Source organism: Scyliorhinus torazame, chromosome 5, assembly GCF_047496885.1.
Source record: "Scyliorhinus torazame isolate Kashiwa2021f chromosome 5, sScyTor2.1, whole genome shotgun sequence".
In the NCBI taxonomy this organism is placed as follows: Eukaryota; Metazoa; Chordata; class Chondrichthyes; order Carcharhiniformes; family Scyliorhinidae; genus Scyliorhinus; species Scyliorhinus torazame.
This window is the reverse complement of record NC_092711.1, coordinates 38,834,135-38,853,110: the sequence shown is the minus strand read 5'-3', so window position 1 is coordinate 38,853,110 and position 18,976 is coordinate 38,834,135.

The following is an 18,976-nucleotide window of genomic DNA, read 5'->3' as shown; positions in this document are numbered from 1 at the left end:
TGGTACATTGTGTACTGTCAGTGGTGTGTGGTGTGCTGGGTGTCTGATGGGGGTGTGGCACATTGTGTACTGTCAGTGGTGTGTGGTGTGCTGGGTGTCTGATGTGGGTGTGGTACATTGTGTACTGTCAGTGGTGCATGGTGTGCTGGGTGCCTGATGGGGGAGTGGTACATTGTGTACTGTCAGTGGTGTGTGGTGTGCTGGGTGTCTGATGTGGGTGTGGTACATTGTGTACTGTCAGTGGTGTGTGGTGTGCTGGGTGTCTGATGTGGGTGTGGTACATTGTGTACTGTCAGTGGTGTGCAGTGTGCTGGGTATCTGATGTGGGTGTGGTACATTGTGTCCTGTCAGTGGTGTGCCGTGTGCTGGGTGTCTGATGGGGCTGTGGTACATTGTGTACTGTCAGTGGTGTGCAGTGTGCTGGGTGTCTGATGGGGGTGTGGTACATTGTGTACTGTTAGTGGTGTGTGGTGTGCTGGGTGTCTGATGGGGGTGTGGTGCATTGTGTACTGTCAGTGGTGTGTGGTGTGCGGGGGGCTGATGGGGGTGTGGTACATTGTGTACTGTCAGTGGTGTGTGGTGTGCTGGGTGTCTGATGGGGGTGTGGTACATTGTGTACTGTCAGTGGTGTGCGGTGTGCTGGATGTCTGATGGGGCTGTGGTACATTGTGTTCTGTCAGTGGTGTGCAGTGTGCTGGGTGTCTGATGGGGGTGTAGTACATTGTGTACTGTCAGTGGTGTGTGGTGTGCTGGGTGCCTGATGGGGGTGTGGTACATTGTGTGCTGTCAGTGATGTGCGGTGTGCTGGGTGTCTGATGGGGGTGTGGTACATTGTGTAATGTCAGTGGTGTGTGGTGTGCTGAGTGTCTTATGGGGTTGTGGAACATTGTGTACTGTCAGTGGTGTGCGGTGTGCTGGGTGTCTGATGGGGGTGTGGTACATTGTGTACTGTCAGTGATGTGCGGTGTGCTGGGTGTCTGATGGGGATGTGGTTCATTGTGTACTGTCAGTGGTGTGCGGTGTGCTGGGTGTCTGATGGGGCTGTGGAACATTGTGTACTCTCAGTGGTGTGTGGTGTGCTGAGTGCCTGATGGGGGTGTGGAACATTGTGTACTGTCAGTGGTGTGCGGTGTGCTGGGTGTCTGATGGGGGGAGTGGTACATTGTGTACTGTCAGTTGTTTGCGGTGTGCTGAGTGTCTGATGGGGCTGTGGTACATTGTGTACTGTCAGTGGTGTGTGGTGTGCTGGGTGTCTGATGTGGGCGTGGTACATTGTGTAATGTCAGTGGTGTGCGGTGTGCTGAGTGTCTGATGGGGGTGTGGTACATTGTGTACTGTCAGTGGTGTGTGGTGTGCTGGGTGCCTGATGGGGGTGTGGTACATTGTGTACTGACAGTGGTGTGCGGTGTGCTGGGTTCCTGATTGGGCCGTGGTACATTGTGTACTCTCAGTGGTGTGCGATGTGCTGTGTGCCTGATGGGGCTGTGGTACATTGTGTACTGTCAGTGGTGTGCGGTGTGCGGGGTGTCTGATGGGGGTGTGGTACATTGTGTACTGTCAGTGGTGTGTGGTGTGCTGGGTGTCTGATGGGGGTGTGGTACATTGTGTACTGTCAGTGGTGTGTGGTGTGCTGGTTGCCTGATGGGGGTGTGGTACATTGTGTACTGTCAGTGGTGTGTGGTGTGCTGGGTGTCTGATGGGGTTGTGGTACATTGTGTACTGTCAGTGGTGTGTGGTGTGCTGGGTGTCTGATGGGTCTGTGGTACATTGTGTACTGTCAGTGGAGTGCGGTGTGCTGGGTGTCTGATGGGGGTGCGGTACTTTGTGTACTGTCAGTGGTGTGCGGTGTGCTGGGTGTCTGATGGGGGTGTGGTACATTGTGTACTGTCAGTGGTGTGCGGTGTGCTGGGTGCCTGATGGGGCTGTGATACATTATGTACTGTCACTGGTGTGTGGTGTGCTGGTTGTCTGATGGGGGTGCCGTACATTGTGTACTGTCAGTGGTGTGTGGTGTGCTGGGTGTCTGATGGTGGTGAGGTACATTGTGTACTGTCAGTGGTGTGCGGTGTGCTGGGTGTCTGATGGGTGTGGTACATTGTGTACTGTCAGTGGTGTTTGGTGTACTGGGTGTCTGATGGGGGTGTGGTACATTGTGTACTGTCAGTGGTGTGTGGTGTTCTGGGTGTCTGATGGGGCTGTGGTACATTGTGTACTCTCAGTGGTCTGCGGTGTGCTGGGTGCCTGATGGGGCTGTGGTACATTGTGTACTGTCAGTGGTGCGCGGTGTGCTGGGTGTCTGATGGGGGTGTAGTACATTGTGTACTGTCAGTGGTGTGTGGTGTGCTGGGTGTCTGATGGGGGTGTGGTACATTGTGTACTGTCAGTGGTGTTTGGTGTACTGGGTGTCTGATGGGGGTGTGGTACATTGTGTACTGTCAGTGGTGTGTGGTGTGCTGGGTGCCTGATGGGGGTGTGGTACATTGTGTAAGATCAGTGGTGTGCAGTGTGCTGGGGATCTGATGGGGGTGTGTTACATTGTGTACTGTCAGTGGTGTGTGGTGTGCTGGGTGTCTGATGGGGGTGTGGTACATTGTGTACTGTCAGTGGTGTGCGGTGTGCTGGGTGTCTCATGGGGGTGTGGTACATTGTGTACTGTCAGTGGTGTGTGGTGAGCTGGGTGCCTGATGGGCGTTTGGTACATTGTGTACTGTCAGTGGTGTGTGGTGAGCTGGGTGTCTGATGGGGGTGAGGTACATTGTGTACTGTCAGTGGTGTGCGGTGTGCTGGGTGCCTGATGGGGGTGTGGTACATTGTGTACTGTCAGTGGTATGTGGTGAGCTGGGTGCCTGATGGGGGTTTGGTACATTGTGTACTGTCAGTGGTGTGCGGTGTGCTGGGTGCCTGATGGGGGTGTGGTACATTGTGTACTGTCAGTGGTGTGCGGTGTGCTGGGTGTCTAATGGGGGTGAGGTACATTGTGTACTGTCAGTGGTGTGCGGTGTGCTGGGTGTCTGATGGGGGTGTGGTACATTGTGTACTGTCAGTGGTGTGCGGTGTGCTGGGTGTCTGATGGGGGTGTGGTACATTGTGTACTGTCAGTGGTGTGCGGTGTGCTGGGTGCCTGATGGGGGTGTGGTACATTGTGTACTGTCAGTGGTGTGCGGTGTGCTGGGTGTCTAATGGGGGTGAGGTACATTGTGTACTGTCAGTGGTGTGCGGTGTGCTGGGTGTCTGATGGGGGTGTGGTACATTGTGTACTGTCAGTGCTGTGCGGCGTGCTGGGTGTCTGATGGGGGTGTGGGACATTGTGTACTGTCAGTGGTGTGCGGTGTGCTGGGTTTCTGATGGGGGTGTGGTACATTGTGTACTGTCAGTGGTGTGTGGTATGCTGGGTTTCTGATGGGTGTGTGTTACATTGTGTACTGTCAGTTGTGTGCGGTTTGCTGGGTGTCTTATGGGGTTGTGGAACATTGTGTACTGTCAGTGGTGTGCGGTGTGCTGGGTGTCTGATGGGGGTGTGGTACATTGTGTACTGTCAGTGATGTGCGGTGTGCTGGGTGTCTGATGGGGATGTGGTTCATTGTGTACTGTCAGTGGTGTGCGGTGTGCTGGGTGTCTGATGGGGCTGTGGAACATTGTGTACTCTCAGTGGTGTGTGGTGTGCTGAGTGCCTGATGGGGGTGTGGAACATTGTGTACTGTCAGTGGTGTGCGATGTGCTGGGTGTCTGATGGGGGGAGTGGTACATTGTGTACTGTCAGTTGTTTGCGGTGTGCTGAGTGTCTGATGGGGCTGTGGTACATTGTGTACTGTCAGTGGTGTGTGGTGTGCTGGGTGTCTGATGTGGGCGTGGTACATTGTGTAATGTCAGTGGTGTGCGGTGTGCTGAGTGTCTGATGGGGGTGTGGTACATTGTGTACTGTCAGTGGTGTGTGGTGTGCTGGGTGCCTGATGGGGGTGTGGTACATTGTGTACTGACAGTGGTGTGCGGTGTGCTGGGTTCCTGATTGGGCCGTGGTACATTGTGTACTCTCAGTGGTGTGCGATGTGCTGTGTGCCTGATGGGGCTGTGGTACATTGTGTACTGTCAGTGGTGTGCGGTGTGCGGGGTGTCTGATGGGGGTGTGGTACATTGTGTACTGTCAGTGGTGTGTGGTGTGCTGGGTGTCTGATGGGGGTGTGGTACATTGTGTACTGTCAGTGGTGTGTGGTGTGCTGGTTGCCTGATGGGGGTGTGGTACATTGTGTACTGTCAGTGGTGTGTGGTGTGCTGGGTGTCTGATGGGGTTGTGGTACATTGTGTACTGTCAGTGGTGTGTGGTGTGCTGGGTGTCTGATGGGTCTGTGGTACATTGTGTACTGTCAGTGGAGTGCGGTGTGCTGGGTGTCTGATGGGGGTGCGGTACTTTGTGTACTGTCAGTGGTGTGCGGTGTGCTGGGTGTCTGATGGGGGTGTGGTACATTGTGTACTGTCAGTGGTGTGCGGTGTGCTGGGTGCCTGATGGGGCTGTGATACATTATGTACTGTCACTGGTGTGTGGTGTGCTGGTTGTCTGATGGGGGTGCCGTACATTGTGTACTGTCAGTGGTGTGTGGTGTGCTGGGTGTCTGATGGTGGTGAGGTACATTGTGCACTGTCAGTGGTGTGCGGTGTGCTGGGTGTCTGATGGGTGTGGTACATTGTGTACTGTCAGTGGTGTTTGGTGTACTGGGTGTCTGATGGGGGTGTGGTACATTGTGTACTGTCAGTGGTGTGTGGTGTTCTGGGTGCCTGATGGGGCTGTGGTACATTGTGCACTGTCAGTGGTGTGTGGTGTTCTGGGTGTCTGATGGGGCTGTGGTACATTGTGTACTCTCAGTGGTCTGCGGTGTGCTGGGTGCCTGATGGGGCTGTGGTACATTGTGTACTGTCAGTGGTGCGCGGTGTGCTGGGTGTCTGATGGGGGTGTAGTACATTGTGTACTGTCAGTGGTGTGTGGTGTGCTGGGTGTCTGATGGGGGTGTGGTACATTGTGTACTGTCAGTGGTGTTTGGTGTACTGGGTGTCTGATGGGGGTGTGGTACATTGTGTACTGTCAGTGGTGTGTGGTGTGCTGGGTGCCTGATGGGGGTGTGGTACATTGTGTAAGATCAGTGGTGTGCAGTGTGCTGGGGATCTGATGGGGGTGTGTTACATTGTGTACTGTCAGTGGTGTGTGGTGTGCTGGGTGTCTGATGGGGGTGTGGTACATTGTGTACTGTCAGTGGTGTGCGGTGTGCTGGGCGTCTCATGGGGGTGTGGTACATTGTGTACTGTCAGTGGTGTGTGGTGAGCTGGGTGCCTGATGGGCGTTTGGTACATTGTGTACTGTCAGTGGTGTGTGGTGAGCTGGGTGTCTGATGGGGGTGAGGTACATTGTGTACTGTCAGTGGTGTGCGGTGTGCTGGGTGCCTGATGGGGGTGTGGTACATTGTGTACTGTCAGTGGTATGTGGTGAGCTGGGTGCCTGATGGGGGTTTGGTACATTGTGTACTGTCAGTGGTGTGCGGTGTGCTGGGTGCCTGATGGGGGTGTGGTACATTGTGTACTGTCAGTGGTGTGCGGTGTGCTGGGTGTCTAATGGGGGTGAGGTACATTGTGTACTGTCAGTGGTGTGCGGTGTGCTGGGTGTCTGATGGGGGTGTGGTACATTGTGTACTGTCAGTGGTGTGCGGTGTGCTGGGTGTCTGATGGGGGTGTGGTACATTGTGTACTGTCAGTGGTGTGCGGTGTGCTGGGTGCCTGATGGGGGTGTGGTACATTGTGTACTGTCAGTGGTGTGCGGTGTGCTGGGTGTCTAATGGGGGTGAGGTACATTGTGTACTGTCAGTGGTGTGCGGTGTGCTGGGTGTCTGATGGGGGTGTGGTACATTGTGTACTGTCAGTGCTGTGCGGCGTGCTGGGTGTCTGATGGGGGTGTGGGACATTGTGTACTGTCAGTGGTGTGCGGTGTGCTGGGTTTCTGATGGGGGTGTGGTACATTGTGTACTGTCAGTGGTGTGTGGTATGCTGGGTTTCTGATGGGTGTGTGTTACATTGTGTACTGTCAGTTGTGTGCGGTTTGCTGGGTGTCTGATGGGGCTGTGGTACATTGTGTACTGTCAGTGGTGTGCGGTGTGCTGGGTGTCTGATGGGTGTGTGGTACATTGTGTACTGTCAGTGGTGTGTGCTGTGCTGGGTGTCTGATGTGGGTGAGGTACATTATGTACTGTCAGTGCTGTGCGGTGTGCTGGGTTTCTGATGGGGGTGTGGTACATTGTGTACTGTCAGTGGTGTGTGGTGTGCTGGGTGTCTGATGGGGGTGTGGTACATTGTGTACTGTCAGTGGTGTGTGGTATGCTGGGTGTCTGATGGGTGTGTGGTACATTGTGTACTGTCAGTTGTGTGCGGTGTGCTGGGTGTCTGATGGGACTGTGGTACATTGTGTACTGTCAGTGGTGTGCGGTGAGCTGGGTGTCTGATGGTGCTGTGGTACATTGTGTACTGTCAGTGGTGTGCGGTGTGCTGGGTGTCTGATGGGGGTGTGGTACATTGTGTACTGTCAGTGGTGTGTGGTGTGCTGGGTGCCGGATGAGGGTGTGGTACATTGTGTACTGTCAGTGGTGTGCGGTGTGCTGGGTGCCTGATGGGGATGTGGTAAATTGTGTACTGTCAGTGGTGTGCTGAGTGTCTAATGGTGGTGTGGTACATTATGTACTGTCAGTGGTGTGTGGTGTGCTGGGTGCCTGATGGGGATGTGGTACATTGTGTACTGTCAGTGGTGTGCGGTGTGCTGGGTGTCTGATGGGGGCGTGGTACATTGTGTACTGTCGGTGGTGTGCGGTGTGCTGGGTGTCTGATGGGGGTGTGGTACATTGTGTACTGTCAGTGGTGTGCGGTGAGCTGGGTGCCTGATGGGGGTGTGGTACATTGTGAGCTGTCAGTGGTGTGCAGTGTGCTGGCTGTCTGATGGGGGTGTGGTACATTGTGTACTGTCAGTGGTGTGCGGTGTGCTGAGTGCCTGATGGGGGTGCGGGACATTGTGTACTGTCAGTGGTGTGAGGTGTGCTGGGTGTCTGATGGGACTGTGGTACATTGTGTGCTGTCAGTGGTGTGCGGTGTGCTGGGTGTCTGATGGGTGTGTGGTACATTGTGTACTGTCAGTGGTGTGCGGTGTGCTGGGTGTCTGATGGGATGTGATACATTCTGTACAGTCAGTGGTGTGTGGTGTGCTGGGTGTCTGCTGGGGCTGTGGTACATTGTGTACTGTCAGTGGTGTGGGGTGTGCTGGGTGTCTGATGGGGGTGTGGTACATTGTGTACTGTCAATGGTGTGCGGTGTGCTGGGTGTCTGATGGGGCTGTGGTACATTATGTACTGTCAATGGTGTGCGGTGTGCTGGGTGTCTGATGGGGGTGTGGTACATTGTGTACTGTCAGTGGTGTGTGGTGTACTGGGTGTCTGATGGTGCTGTGTTACATTGTGTACTGTCAGTGGTGTGCGGTGTGCTGGGTGTCTTATGGGGGTGTGGTACATTGTGTACTGTCAGTGGTGTGTGGTGTGCTGGGTGTCTGATGGGGGTGTGGTACATTGTGTACTGTCAGTGGTGTGTGGTGTGCTGGTTGCCTGATGGGGGTGTGGTACATTGTGTACTGTCAGTGGTGTGTGGTGTGCTGGGTGTCTGAGGGGGTTGTGGTACATTGTGTACTGTCAGTGGTGTGTGGTGTGCTGGGTGTCTGATGGGTCTGTGGTACATTGTGTACTGTCAGTGGAGTGCGGTGTGCTGGGTGTCTGATGGGGGTGCGGTACATTGTGTACTGTCAGTGGTGTGCGGTGTGCTGGGTGTCTGATGGGGGTGTGGTACATTGTGTACTGTCAGTGGTGTGCGGTGTGCTGGGTGCCTGATGGGGCTGTGATACATTATGTACTGTCACTGGTGTATGGTGTGCTGGTTGTCTGATGGGGGTGCCGTACATTGTGTACTGTCAGTGGTGTGTGGTGTGCTGGGTGTCTGATGGTGGTGAGGTACATTGTGTACTGTCAGTGGTGTGCGGTGTGCTGGGTGTCTGATGGTTGTGGTACATTGTGTACTGTCAGTGGTGTTTGGTGTACTGGGTGTCTGATGGGGGTGTGGTACATTGTGTACTGTCAGTGGTGTGTGGTGTTCTGGGTGCCTGAAGGGGCTGTGGTACATTGTGCACTGTCAGTGGTGTGTGGTGTTCTGGGTGTCTGATGGGGCTGTGGTACATTGTGTACTGTCAGGGGTCTGCGGTGTGCTGGGTGCCTGATGGGGCTGTGGTACATTGTGTACTGTCAGTGGTGCGCGGTGTGCTGGGTGTCTGATGGGGGTGTAGTACATTGTGTACTGTCAGTGGTGTGTGGTGTGCTCGGTGTCTGATGGGGGTGTGGTACATTGTGTACTGTCAGTGGTGTTTGGTGTACTGGGTGTCTGATGGGGGTGTGGTACATTGTGTACTGTCAGTGGTGTGTGGTGTGCTGGGTGCCTGATGGGGGTGTGCTACATTGTGTAAGATCAGTGGTGTGCAGTGTGCTGGGGATCTGATGGGGGTGTGGTACATTGTGTACTGTCAGTGGTGTGTGGTGTGCTGGGTGTCTGATGGGGTGTGGTACATTGTGTACTGTCAGTGGTGTGCGGTGTGCTGGGTGTCTCATGGGGGTGTGGTACATTGTGTACTGTCAGTGGTGTGTGGTGAGCTGGGTGCCTGATGGGCGTTTGGTACATTGTGTACTGTCAGTGGTGTGTGGTGAGCTGGGTGTCTGATGGGGGTGAGGTACATTGTGTACTGTCAGTGGTGTGCGGTGTGCTGGGTGCCTGATGGGGGTGTGGTACATTGTGTACTGTCAGTGGTATGTGGTGAGCTGGGTGCCTGATGGGGGTTTGGTACATTGTGTACTGTCAGTGGTGTGCGGTGTGCTGTGTGCCTGATGGGGGTGTGGTACATTGTGTACTGTCAGTGGTGTGCGGTGTGCTGGGTGTCTAATGGGGGTGAGGTACATTGTGTACTGTCAGTGGTGTGCGGTGTGCTGGGTGTCTGATGGGGGTGTGGTACATTGTGTACTGTCAGTGGTGTGCGGTGTGCAGGGTGTCTGATGGGGGTGTGGTACATTGTGTACTGTCAGTGGTGTGCGGTGTGCTGGGTGCCTGATGGGGGTGTGGTACATTGTGTACTGTCAGTGGTGTGCGGTGTGCTGGGTGTCTAATGGGGGTGAGGTACATTGTGTACTGTCAGTGGTGTGCGGTGTGCTGGGTGTCTGATGGGGGTGTGGTACATTGTGTACTGTCAGTGCTGTGCGGTGTGCTGGGTGTCTGATGGGGGTGTGGGACATTGTGTACTGTCAGTGGTGTGCGGTGTGCTGGGTTTCTGATGGGGGTGTGGTACATTGTGTACTGTCAGTGGTGTGTGGTATGCTGGGTTTCTGATGGGTGTGTGTTACATTGTGTACTGTCAGTTGTGTGCGGTTTGCTGGGTGTCTGATGGGGCTGTGGTACATTGTGTACTGTCAGTGGTGTGCGGTGTGCTGGGTGTCTGATGGGTGTGTGGTACATTGTGTACTGTCAGTGGTGTGTGCTGTGCTGGGTGTCTGATGTGGGTGAGGTACATTGTGTACTGTCAGTGGTGTGCGGTGTGCTGGGTTTCTGATGGGGGTGTGGTACATTGTGTACTGTCAGTGGTGTGTGGTGTGCTGGGTGTCTGATGGGGGTGTGGTACATTGTGTACTGTCAGTGGTGTGTGGTATGCTGGGTGTCTGATGGGTGTGTGGTACATTGTGTACTGTCAGTTGTGTGCGGTGTGCTGGATGTCTGATGGGACTGTGGTACATTGTGTACTGTCAGTGGTGTGCGGTGAGCTGGGTGTCTGATGGTGCTGTGGTACATTGTGTACTGTCAGTGGTGTGCGGTGTGCTAGGTGTCTGATGGGGGTGTGGTACATTGTGTACTGTCAGTGGTGTGTGGTGTGCTGGGTGCCGGATGAGGGTGTGGTACATTATGTACTGTCAGTGGTGTGTGGTGTGCTGGGTGCCTGATGGGGATGTGGTACATTGTGTACTGTCAGTGGTGTGCGGTGTGCTGGGTGTCTGATGGGGGCGTGGTACATTGTGTACTGTCGGTGGTGTGCGGTGTGCTGGGTGTCTGATGGGGGTGTGGTACATTGTGTACTGTCAGTGGCGTGCGGTGAGCTGGGTGCCTGATGGGGGTGTGGTACATTGTGAGCTGTCAGTGGTGTGCAGTGTGCTGGCTGTCTGATGGGGGTGTGGTACATTGTGTACTGTCAGTGGTGTGCGGTGTGCTGAGTGCCTGATGGGGGTGCGGGACATTGTGGACTGTCAGTGGTGTGAGGTGTGCTGGGTGTCTGATGGGACTGTGGTACATTGTGTGCTGTCAGTGGTGTGCGGTGTGCTGGGTGTCTGATGGGTGTGTGGTACATTGTTTACTGTCAGTGGTGTGCGGTGTGCTGGGTGTCTGATGGGATGTGGTACATTCTTTACAGTCAGTGGTGTGCGGTGTGCTGGGTGTCTGCTGGGGCTGTGGTACTTTGTGTACTGTCAGTGGTGTGGGGTGTGCTGGGTGTCTGATGGGGGTGTGGTACATTGTGTACTGTCAATGGTGTGCGGTGTGCTGGGTGTCTGATGGGGGTGTGGTACATTGTGTACTGTCAGTGGTGTGCGGTGTGCTGGGTGTCTGATGGGGGTGTGGTACATTTTGTACTGTCAATGTTGTGCGGTGTGCTGGGTGTCTGATGGGGGTGTGGTACATTGTGTACTGTCAGTGGTGTGTGGTGTGCTGGGTGCCGGATGAGGGTGTGGTACATTATGTACTGTCAGTGGTGTGTGGTGTGCTGGGTGCCTGATGGGGATGTGGTACATTGTGTACTGTCAGTGGTGTGCGGTGTGCTGGGTGTCTGATGGGGGCGTGGTACATTGTGTACTGTCGGTGGTGTGCGGTGTACTGGGTGTCTGATGGGGGTGTGGTACATTGTGTACTGTCAGTGGTGTGCGGTGAGCTGGGTGCCTGATGGGGATGTGGTACATTGTGTACTGTCAGTGGTGTGTGGTGTGCTGGGTGCCTGATGGGGGTGTGGTACATTGTGAACTGCCAGTGGTGTGCGGTGTGCTGGGTTTCTGATGGGTGTGTGGTACATTGTGTACTGTCAGTGGTGTGCGGTGTGCTGGGTGTCTGATGGGATGTGGTACATTCTGTACAGTCAGTGGTGTGTGGTGTGCTGGGTGTCTGCTGGGGCTGTGGTACATTGTGTACTGTCAGTGGTGTGGGGTGTGCTGGGTGTCTGATGGGGGTGTGGTACATTGTGTACTGTCAATGGTGTGAGGTGTGCTGGGTGTCTGATGGGGGTGTGGTACATTGTGTACTGTCAGTGGTGTGCGGTGTGCTGGGTGTCTGATGGGGGTATGGTACATTTTGTACTGTCAATGTTGTGCGGTGTGCTGGGTGTCTGATGGGGGTGTGGTACATTGTGTACTGTCAGTGGTGTGTGGTGTGCTGGGTGCCGGATGAGGGTGTGGTACATTATGTACTGTCAGTGGTGTGTGGTGTGCTGGGTGCCTGATGGGGATGTGGTACATTGTGTACTGTCAGTGTTGTGCGGTGTGCTGGGTGTCTGATGGGGGCGTGGTACATTGTGTACTGTCGGTGGTGTGCGGTGTACTGGGTGTCTGATGGGGGTGTGGTACATTGTGTACTGTCAGTGGTGTGCGGTGAGCTGGGTGCCTGATGGGGATGTGGTACATTGTGTACTGTCAGTGGTGTGTGGTGTGCTGGGTGCCTGATGGGGGTGTGGTACATTGTGAACTGTCGGTGGTGTGCAGTGTGCTGGCTGTCTGATGGGGGTGTGGTACATTGTGTACTGTCAGTGGTGTGCGGTGTGCTGAGTGCCTGATGGGGGTGCGGGACATTGTGTACTGTCAGTGGTGTGAGGTGTGCTGGGTGTCTGATGGGACATTGGTACATTGTGTGCTGTCAGTGGTGTGCGGTGTGCTGGGTGTCTGATGGGGGTGTGGTACATTGTGTACTGTCAGTGGTGTGAAGTGTGCTGGGTGTCTGATGGGGGTGTAGTACATTGTGTACTGTCAGTGGTGTGTGGTGATCTGGTTGTCTGATGGGGGTGTGGTACATTGTGTACTGTCAGTGGTGTGTGGTGAGCTGGTTGTCTGATGGGGCTGTGGTACATTGTGTACTGTCAGTGGTGTTAGGTGTGCTGGGTGTCTGATGGGACTGTGGTACATTGTGTGCTGTCAGTGTTGTGCGGTGTGCTGGGTGTCTGATGGGGCTGTGGTACATTGTGTACTGTCAGTGGTGTGCGGTGTGCTGGGTGCCTGATGGGGGAGTGGTACATTGTGTATTGTCAGTGGTGTGCGGTGTGCTGTGTCCCTGATGGGGGGGTGGTACATTGTGTACTGTCAGTGGTGTGTGGTGTGCTGGGTGTCTGATGGGGCTGTGGGTACATTGTGTAATGTCAGTGGTGTGCGGTGTGCTTGGTATCTGCTGGGGGTGTGGTACATTGTGTACTGTCAGTGGTGTGCGGTGAGCTGGGTGTCTGATGGGGCTGTGGTACATTGTGTACTGGCAGTGGTGTGCGGTGTGCTGGGTGTCTGATGGGGGTCTGGTACATTGTGTACTGTCAGTGGTGTGTGGTGCGCTGGGTGTCTGATGGGGCTGTGGTACATTGTGTAATGTCACTGGTGTGCGGTGTGCTGGGTGTCTGATGGGGGTGTGGTACATTGTGTACTGTCAGTGGTGTGCGGTGTGCTGGGTGCCTGATGGGGGGGTGGTACATTGTGTACTGTCAGTGGTGTGCGGTGTGCTGTGTCCCTGATGGGGGGGTGGTACATTGTGTACTGTCAGTGGTGTGTGGTGTGCTGGGTGTCTGATGGGGCTGTGGTACATTGTGTGCTGTCAGTGGTGTGCGGTGTGCTGGGTGTCTGATGGGGGTGTGGTACATTGTGTACTGTCAGTGGTGTGCAGTGTGCTGGGTGTCTGATGGGGGTGTGGTACATTGTGTACTGTCAGCGGTGAGTGGTGAGCTGGTTGTCTGATGGGGGTGTGGTACATTGTGTACTGTCAGTGGTGTGTGGTGAGCTGGTTGTCTGAGGGGGCTGTGGTACATTGTGTACTGTCAGTGGTGTGAGGTGTGCTGGGTGTCTGATGGGACTGTGGTACATTGTGTGCTGTCAGTGGTGTGCGGTGTGCTGGGTGTCTGATGGGGCTGTGGTACATTGTGTACTGTCAGTGGTGTGCGGTGTGCTGGGTGCCTGATGGGGGGGTGGTACATTGTGTACTGTCAGTGGTGTGCGGTGTGCTGTGTCCCTGATGGGGGGGTGGTACATTGTGTACTGTCAGTGGTGTGTGGTGTGCTGGGTGTCTGATGGGGCTGTGGGTACATTGTGTACTGTCAGTGGTGTGCGGTGTGCTGGGTGTCTGATGGGGGCGTGGTACATTGTGTACTGTCGGTGGTGTGCGGTGTGCTGGGTGTCTGATGGGGGTGTGGTACATTGTGTACTGTCAGTGGCGTGCGGTGAGCTGGGTGCCTGATGGGGGTGTGGTACATTGTGAGCTGTCAGTGGTGTGCAGTGTGCTGGCTGTCTGATGGGGGTGTGGTACATTGTGTACTGTCAGTGGTGTGCGGTGTGCTGAGTGCCTGATGGGGGTGCGGGACATTGTGGACTGTCAGTGGTGTGAGGTGTGCTGGGTGTCTGATGGGACTGTGGTACATTGTGTGCTGTCAGTGGTGTGCGGTGTGCTGGGTGTCTGATGGGTGTGTGGTACATTGTGTACTGTCAGTGGTGTGCGGTGTGCTGGGTGTCTGATGGGATGTGGTACATTCTTTACAGTCAGTGGTGTGCGGTGTGCTGGGTGTCTGCTGGGGCTGTGGTACATTGTGTACTGTCAGTGGTGTGGGGTGTGCTGGGTGTCTGATGGGGGTGTGGTACATTGTGTACTGTCAATGGTGTGCGGTGTGCTGGGTGTCTGATGGGGGTGTGGTACATTGTGTACTGTCAGTGGTGTGCGGTGTGCTGGGTGTCTGATGGGGGTGTGGTACATTTTGTACTGTCAATGTTGTGCGGTGTGCTGGGTGTCTGATGGGGGTGTGGTACATTGTGTACTGTCAGTGGTGTGTGGTGTGCTGGGTGCCGGATGAGGGTGTGGTACATTATGTACTGTCAGTGGTGTGTGGTGTGCTGGGTGCCTGATGGGGATGTGGTACATTGTGTACTGTCAGTGGTGTGCGGTGTGCTGGGTGTCTGATGGGGGCGTGGTACATTGTGTACTGTCGGTGGTGTGCGGTGTACTGGGTGTCTGATGGGGGTGTGGTACATTGTGTACTGTCAGTGGTGTGCGGTGAGCTGGGTGCCTGATGGGGATGTGGTACATTGTGTACTGTCAGTGGTGTGTGGTGTGCTGGGTGCCTGATGGGGGTGTGGTACATTGTGAACTGCCAGTGGTGTGCGGTGTGCTGGGTGTCTGATGGGTGTGTGGTACATTGTGTACTGTCAGTGGTGTGCGGTGTGCTGGGTGTCTGATGGGATGTGGTACATTCTGTACAGTCAGTGGTGTGTGGTGTGCTGGGTGTCTGCTGGGGCTGTGGTACATTGTGTACTGTCAGTGGTGTGGGGTGTGCTGGGTGTCTGATGGGGGTGTGGTACATTGTGTACTGTCAATGGTGTGCGGTGTGCTGGGTGTCTGATGGGGGTGTGGTACATTGTGTACTGTCAGTGGTGTGCGGTGTGCTGGGTGTCTGATGGGGGTGTGGTACATTTTGTACTGTCAATGTTGTGCGGTGTGCTGGGTGTCTGATGGGGGTGTGGTACATTGTGTACTGTCAGTGGTGTGTGGTGTGCTGGGTGCCGGATGAGGGTGTGGTACATTATGTACTGTCAGTGGTGTGTGGTGTGCTGGGTGCCTGATGGGGATGTGGTACATTGTGTACTGTCAGTGGTGTGCGGTGTGCTGGGTGTCTGATGGGGGCGTGGTACATTGTGTACTGTCGGTGGTGTGCGGTGTACTGGGTGTCTGATGGGGGTGTGGTACATTGTGTACTGTCAGTGGTGTGCGGTGAGCTGGGTGCCTGATGGGGATGTGGTACATTGTGTACTGTCAGTGGTGTGTGGTGTGCTGGGTGCCTGATGGGGGTGTGGTACATTGTGAACTGTCAGTGGTGTGCAGTGTGCTGGCTGTCTGATGGGGGTGTGGTACATTGTGTACTGTCAGTGGTGTGCGGTGTGCTGAGTGCCTGATGGGGGTGCGGGACATTGTGTACTGTCAGTGGTGTGAGGTGTGCTGGGTGTCTGATGGGACATTGGTACATTGTGTGCTGTCAGTGGTGTGCGGTGTGCTGGGTGTCTGATGGGGGTGTGGTACATTGTGTACTGTCAGTGGTGTGAAGTGTGCTGGGTGTCTGATGGGGGTGTAGTACATTGTGTACTGTCAGTGGTGTGTGGTGATCTGGTTGTCTGATGGGGGTGTGGTACATTGTGTACTGTCAGTGGTGTGTGGTGAGCTGGTTGTCTGATGGGGCTGTGGTACATTGTGTACTGTCAGTGGTGTGAGGTGTGCTGGGTGTCTGATGGGACTGTGGTACATTGTGTGCTGTCAGTGTTGTGCGGTGTGCTGGGTGTCTGATGGGGCTGTGGTACATTGTGTACTGTCAGTGGTGTGCGGTGTGCTGGGTGCCTGATGGGGGAGTGGTACATTGTGTATTGTCAGTGGTGTGCGGTGTGCTGTGTCCCTGATGGGGGGGTGATACATTGTGTACTGTCAGTGGTGTGTGGTGTGCTGGGTGTCTGATGGGGCTGTGGGTACATTGTGTAATGTCAGTGGTGTGCGGTGTGCTTGGTATCTGCTGGGGGTGTGGTACATTGTGTACTGTCAGTGGTGTGCGGTGAGCTGGGTGTCTGATGGGGCTGTGGTACATTGTGTACTGGCAGTGGTGTGCGGTGTGCTGGGTGTCTGATGGGGGTCTGGTACATTGTGTACTGTCAGTGGTGTGTGGTGCGCTGGGTGTCTGATGGGGCTGTGGTACATTGTGTAATGTCACTGGTGTGCGGTGTGCTGGGTGTCTGATGGGGGTGTGGTACATTGTGTACTGTCAGTGGTGTGCGGTGTGCTGGGTGCCTGATGGGGGGGTGGTACATTGTGTACTGTCAGTGGTGTGCGGTGTGCTGTGTCCCTGATGGGGGGGGTGGTACATTGTGTACTGTCAGTGGTGTGTGGTGTGCTGGGTGTCTGATGGGGCTGTGGTACATTGTGTGCTGTCAGTGGTGTGCGGTGTGCTGGGTGTCTGATGGGGGTGTGGTACATTGTGTACTGTCAGTGGTGTGCAGTGTGCTGGGTGTCTGATGGGGGTGTGGTACATTGTGTACTGTCAGCGGTGAGTGGTGAGCTGGTTGTCAGATGGGGGTGTGGTACATTGTGTACTGTCAGTGGTGTGTGGTGAGCTGGTTGTCTGAGGGGGCTGTGGTACATTGTGTACTGTCAGTGGTGTGAGGTGTGCTGGGTGTCTGATGGGACTGTGGTACATTGTGTGCTGTCAGTGGTGTGCGGTGTGCTGGGTGTCTGATGGGGCTGTGGTACATTGTGTACTGTCAGTGGTGTGCGGTGTGCTGGGTGCCTGATGGGGGGGTGGTACATTGTGTACTGTCAGTGGTGTGCGGTGTGCTGTGTCCCTGATGGGGGGGTGGTACATTGTGTACTGTCAGTGGTGTGTGGTGTGCTGGGTGTCTGATGGGGCTGTGGGTACATTGTGTACTGTCAATGGTGTGCGGTGTGCTTGGTATCTGCTGGGGGTGTGGTACATTGTGTACTGTCAGTGGTGTGCGGTGAGCTGGGTGTCTGATGGGGCTGTGGTACATTGTGTACTGTCAGTGGTGTGTGGTATGCTGGGTGCCTGATGGGGGTGTGGTACATTGTGAACTGTCAGTGGTGTGCAGTGTGCTGGCTGTCTGATGGGGTGTGGTACATTGTGTACTGTCAGTGGTGTGCGGTGTGCTGAGTGCCTGATGGGGGTGCGGGACATTGTGTACTGTCAGTGGTGTGAGGTGTGCTGGGTGTCTGATGGGACTGTGGTACATTGTGTGCTGTCAGTGGTGTGCGGTGTGCTGGGTGTCTGATGGGGGTGTGGTACATTGTGTACTGTCAGTGGTGTGCAGTGTGCTGGGTGTCTGATGGGGGTGTGGTACATTGTGTACTGTCAGTGGTGTGTGGTGAGCTGGTTGTCTGATGGGGGTGTGGTACATTGTGTACTGTCAGTGGTGTGTGGTGAGCTGGTTGTCTGATGGGGCTGTGGTACATTGTGTACTGTCAGTGGTGTGAGGTGTGCTGGGTGTCTGATGGGACTGTGGTACATTGTGTGCTGTCAGTGGTGTGCGGTGTGCTGGGTGTCTGATGGGGCTGTGGTACATTGTGTACTGTCAGTGGTGTGCGGTGTGCTGGGTGCCTGATGGGGGGGTGGTACATTGTGTACTGTCAGTGGTGTGCGGTGTGCTGTGTCCCTGATGGGGGGGTGGTACATTGTGTACTGTCAGTGGTGTGTGGTGTGCTGGGTGTCTGATGGGGCTGTGGGTACGTTGTGTACTGTCAGTGGTGTGCGGTGTGCTTGGTATCTGCTGGGGGTGTGGTACATTGTGTACTGTCAGTGGTGTGCGGTGAGCTGGGTGTCTGATGGGGCTGTGGTACATTGTGTACTGTCAGTGGTGTGTGGTGTGCTGGGTGTCTGATGGGGGTGTGGTACATTGTGTACTGTCAGTGGTGTGTGGTGCGCTGGGTGTCTGATGGGGCTGTGGTACATTGTGTACTGTCAGTGGTGTGCGGTGTGCTGGGTGCCTGATGGGGGGGTGGTACATTGTGTACTGTCAGTGGTGTGCGGTGTGCTGTGTCCCTGATGGGGGGGGTGGTACATTGTGTACTGTCAGTGGTGTGTGGTGTGCTGGGTGTCTGATGTGGCTGTGGTACATTGTGTGCTGTCAGTGGTGTGCGGTGTGCTGGGTGTCTGATGGGGGTGTGGTACATTGTGTACTGTCAGTGGTGTGCAGTGTGCTGGGTGTCTGATGGGGGTGTGGTACATTGTGTACTGTCAGTGGTGTGTGGTGAGCTGGTTGTCTGATGGGGGTCTGGTACATTGTGTACTGTCAGTGGTGTGTGGTGAGCTGGTTGTCTGATGGGGCTGTGGTACATTGTGTACTGTCAGTGGGGTGAGGTGTGCTGGGTGTCTGATGGGACTGTGGTACATTGTGTGCTGTCAGTGGTGTGCGGTGTGCTGGGTGTCTGATGGGGCTGTGGTACATTGTGTACTGTCAGTGGTGTGCGGTGTGCTGGGTGCCTGATGGGGGTGTTGTACATTGTGTACTGTCAGTGGTGTGCGGTGTGATGTGTCCCTGATGGGGGGGTGGTACATTGTGTACTGTCAGTGGTGTGTGGTGTGCTAAGTGTCTGATGGGGCTGTGGGTACATTGTGTACTGTCAGTGGTGTGCGGTGTGCTTGGTATCTGCTGGGGGTGTGGTACATTGTGTACTGTCAGTGGTGTGCGGTGAGCTGGGTGTCTGATGTGGCTGTGGTACATTGTGTACTGTCAGTGGTGTGTGGTGTGCTGGGTGTCTGATGGGGGTGTGGTACATTGTGTACTGTCAGTGGTGTGTGGTGCGCTGGGTGTCTGATGGGGCTGTGGTACATAGTGTAATGTCACTGGTGTGCGGTGTGCTGGGTGTCTGATGGGGGTGTGGTACATTGTGTACTGTCAGTGGTGTGCGGTGTGCTGGGTGCCTGATGGGGGGGTGGTACATTGTGTACTGTCAGTGGTGTGCGGTGTGCCGTGTCCCTGATGGGGGGGTGGTACATTGTGTCCTGTCAGTGGTGTGTGGTGTGCTGGGTGTCTGATGGTGATATGGTACATTGTGTACTGTCAGTGGTGTGCGGTGTGCTGGGTATCTGATGGGGCTGTGGTACATTGTG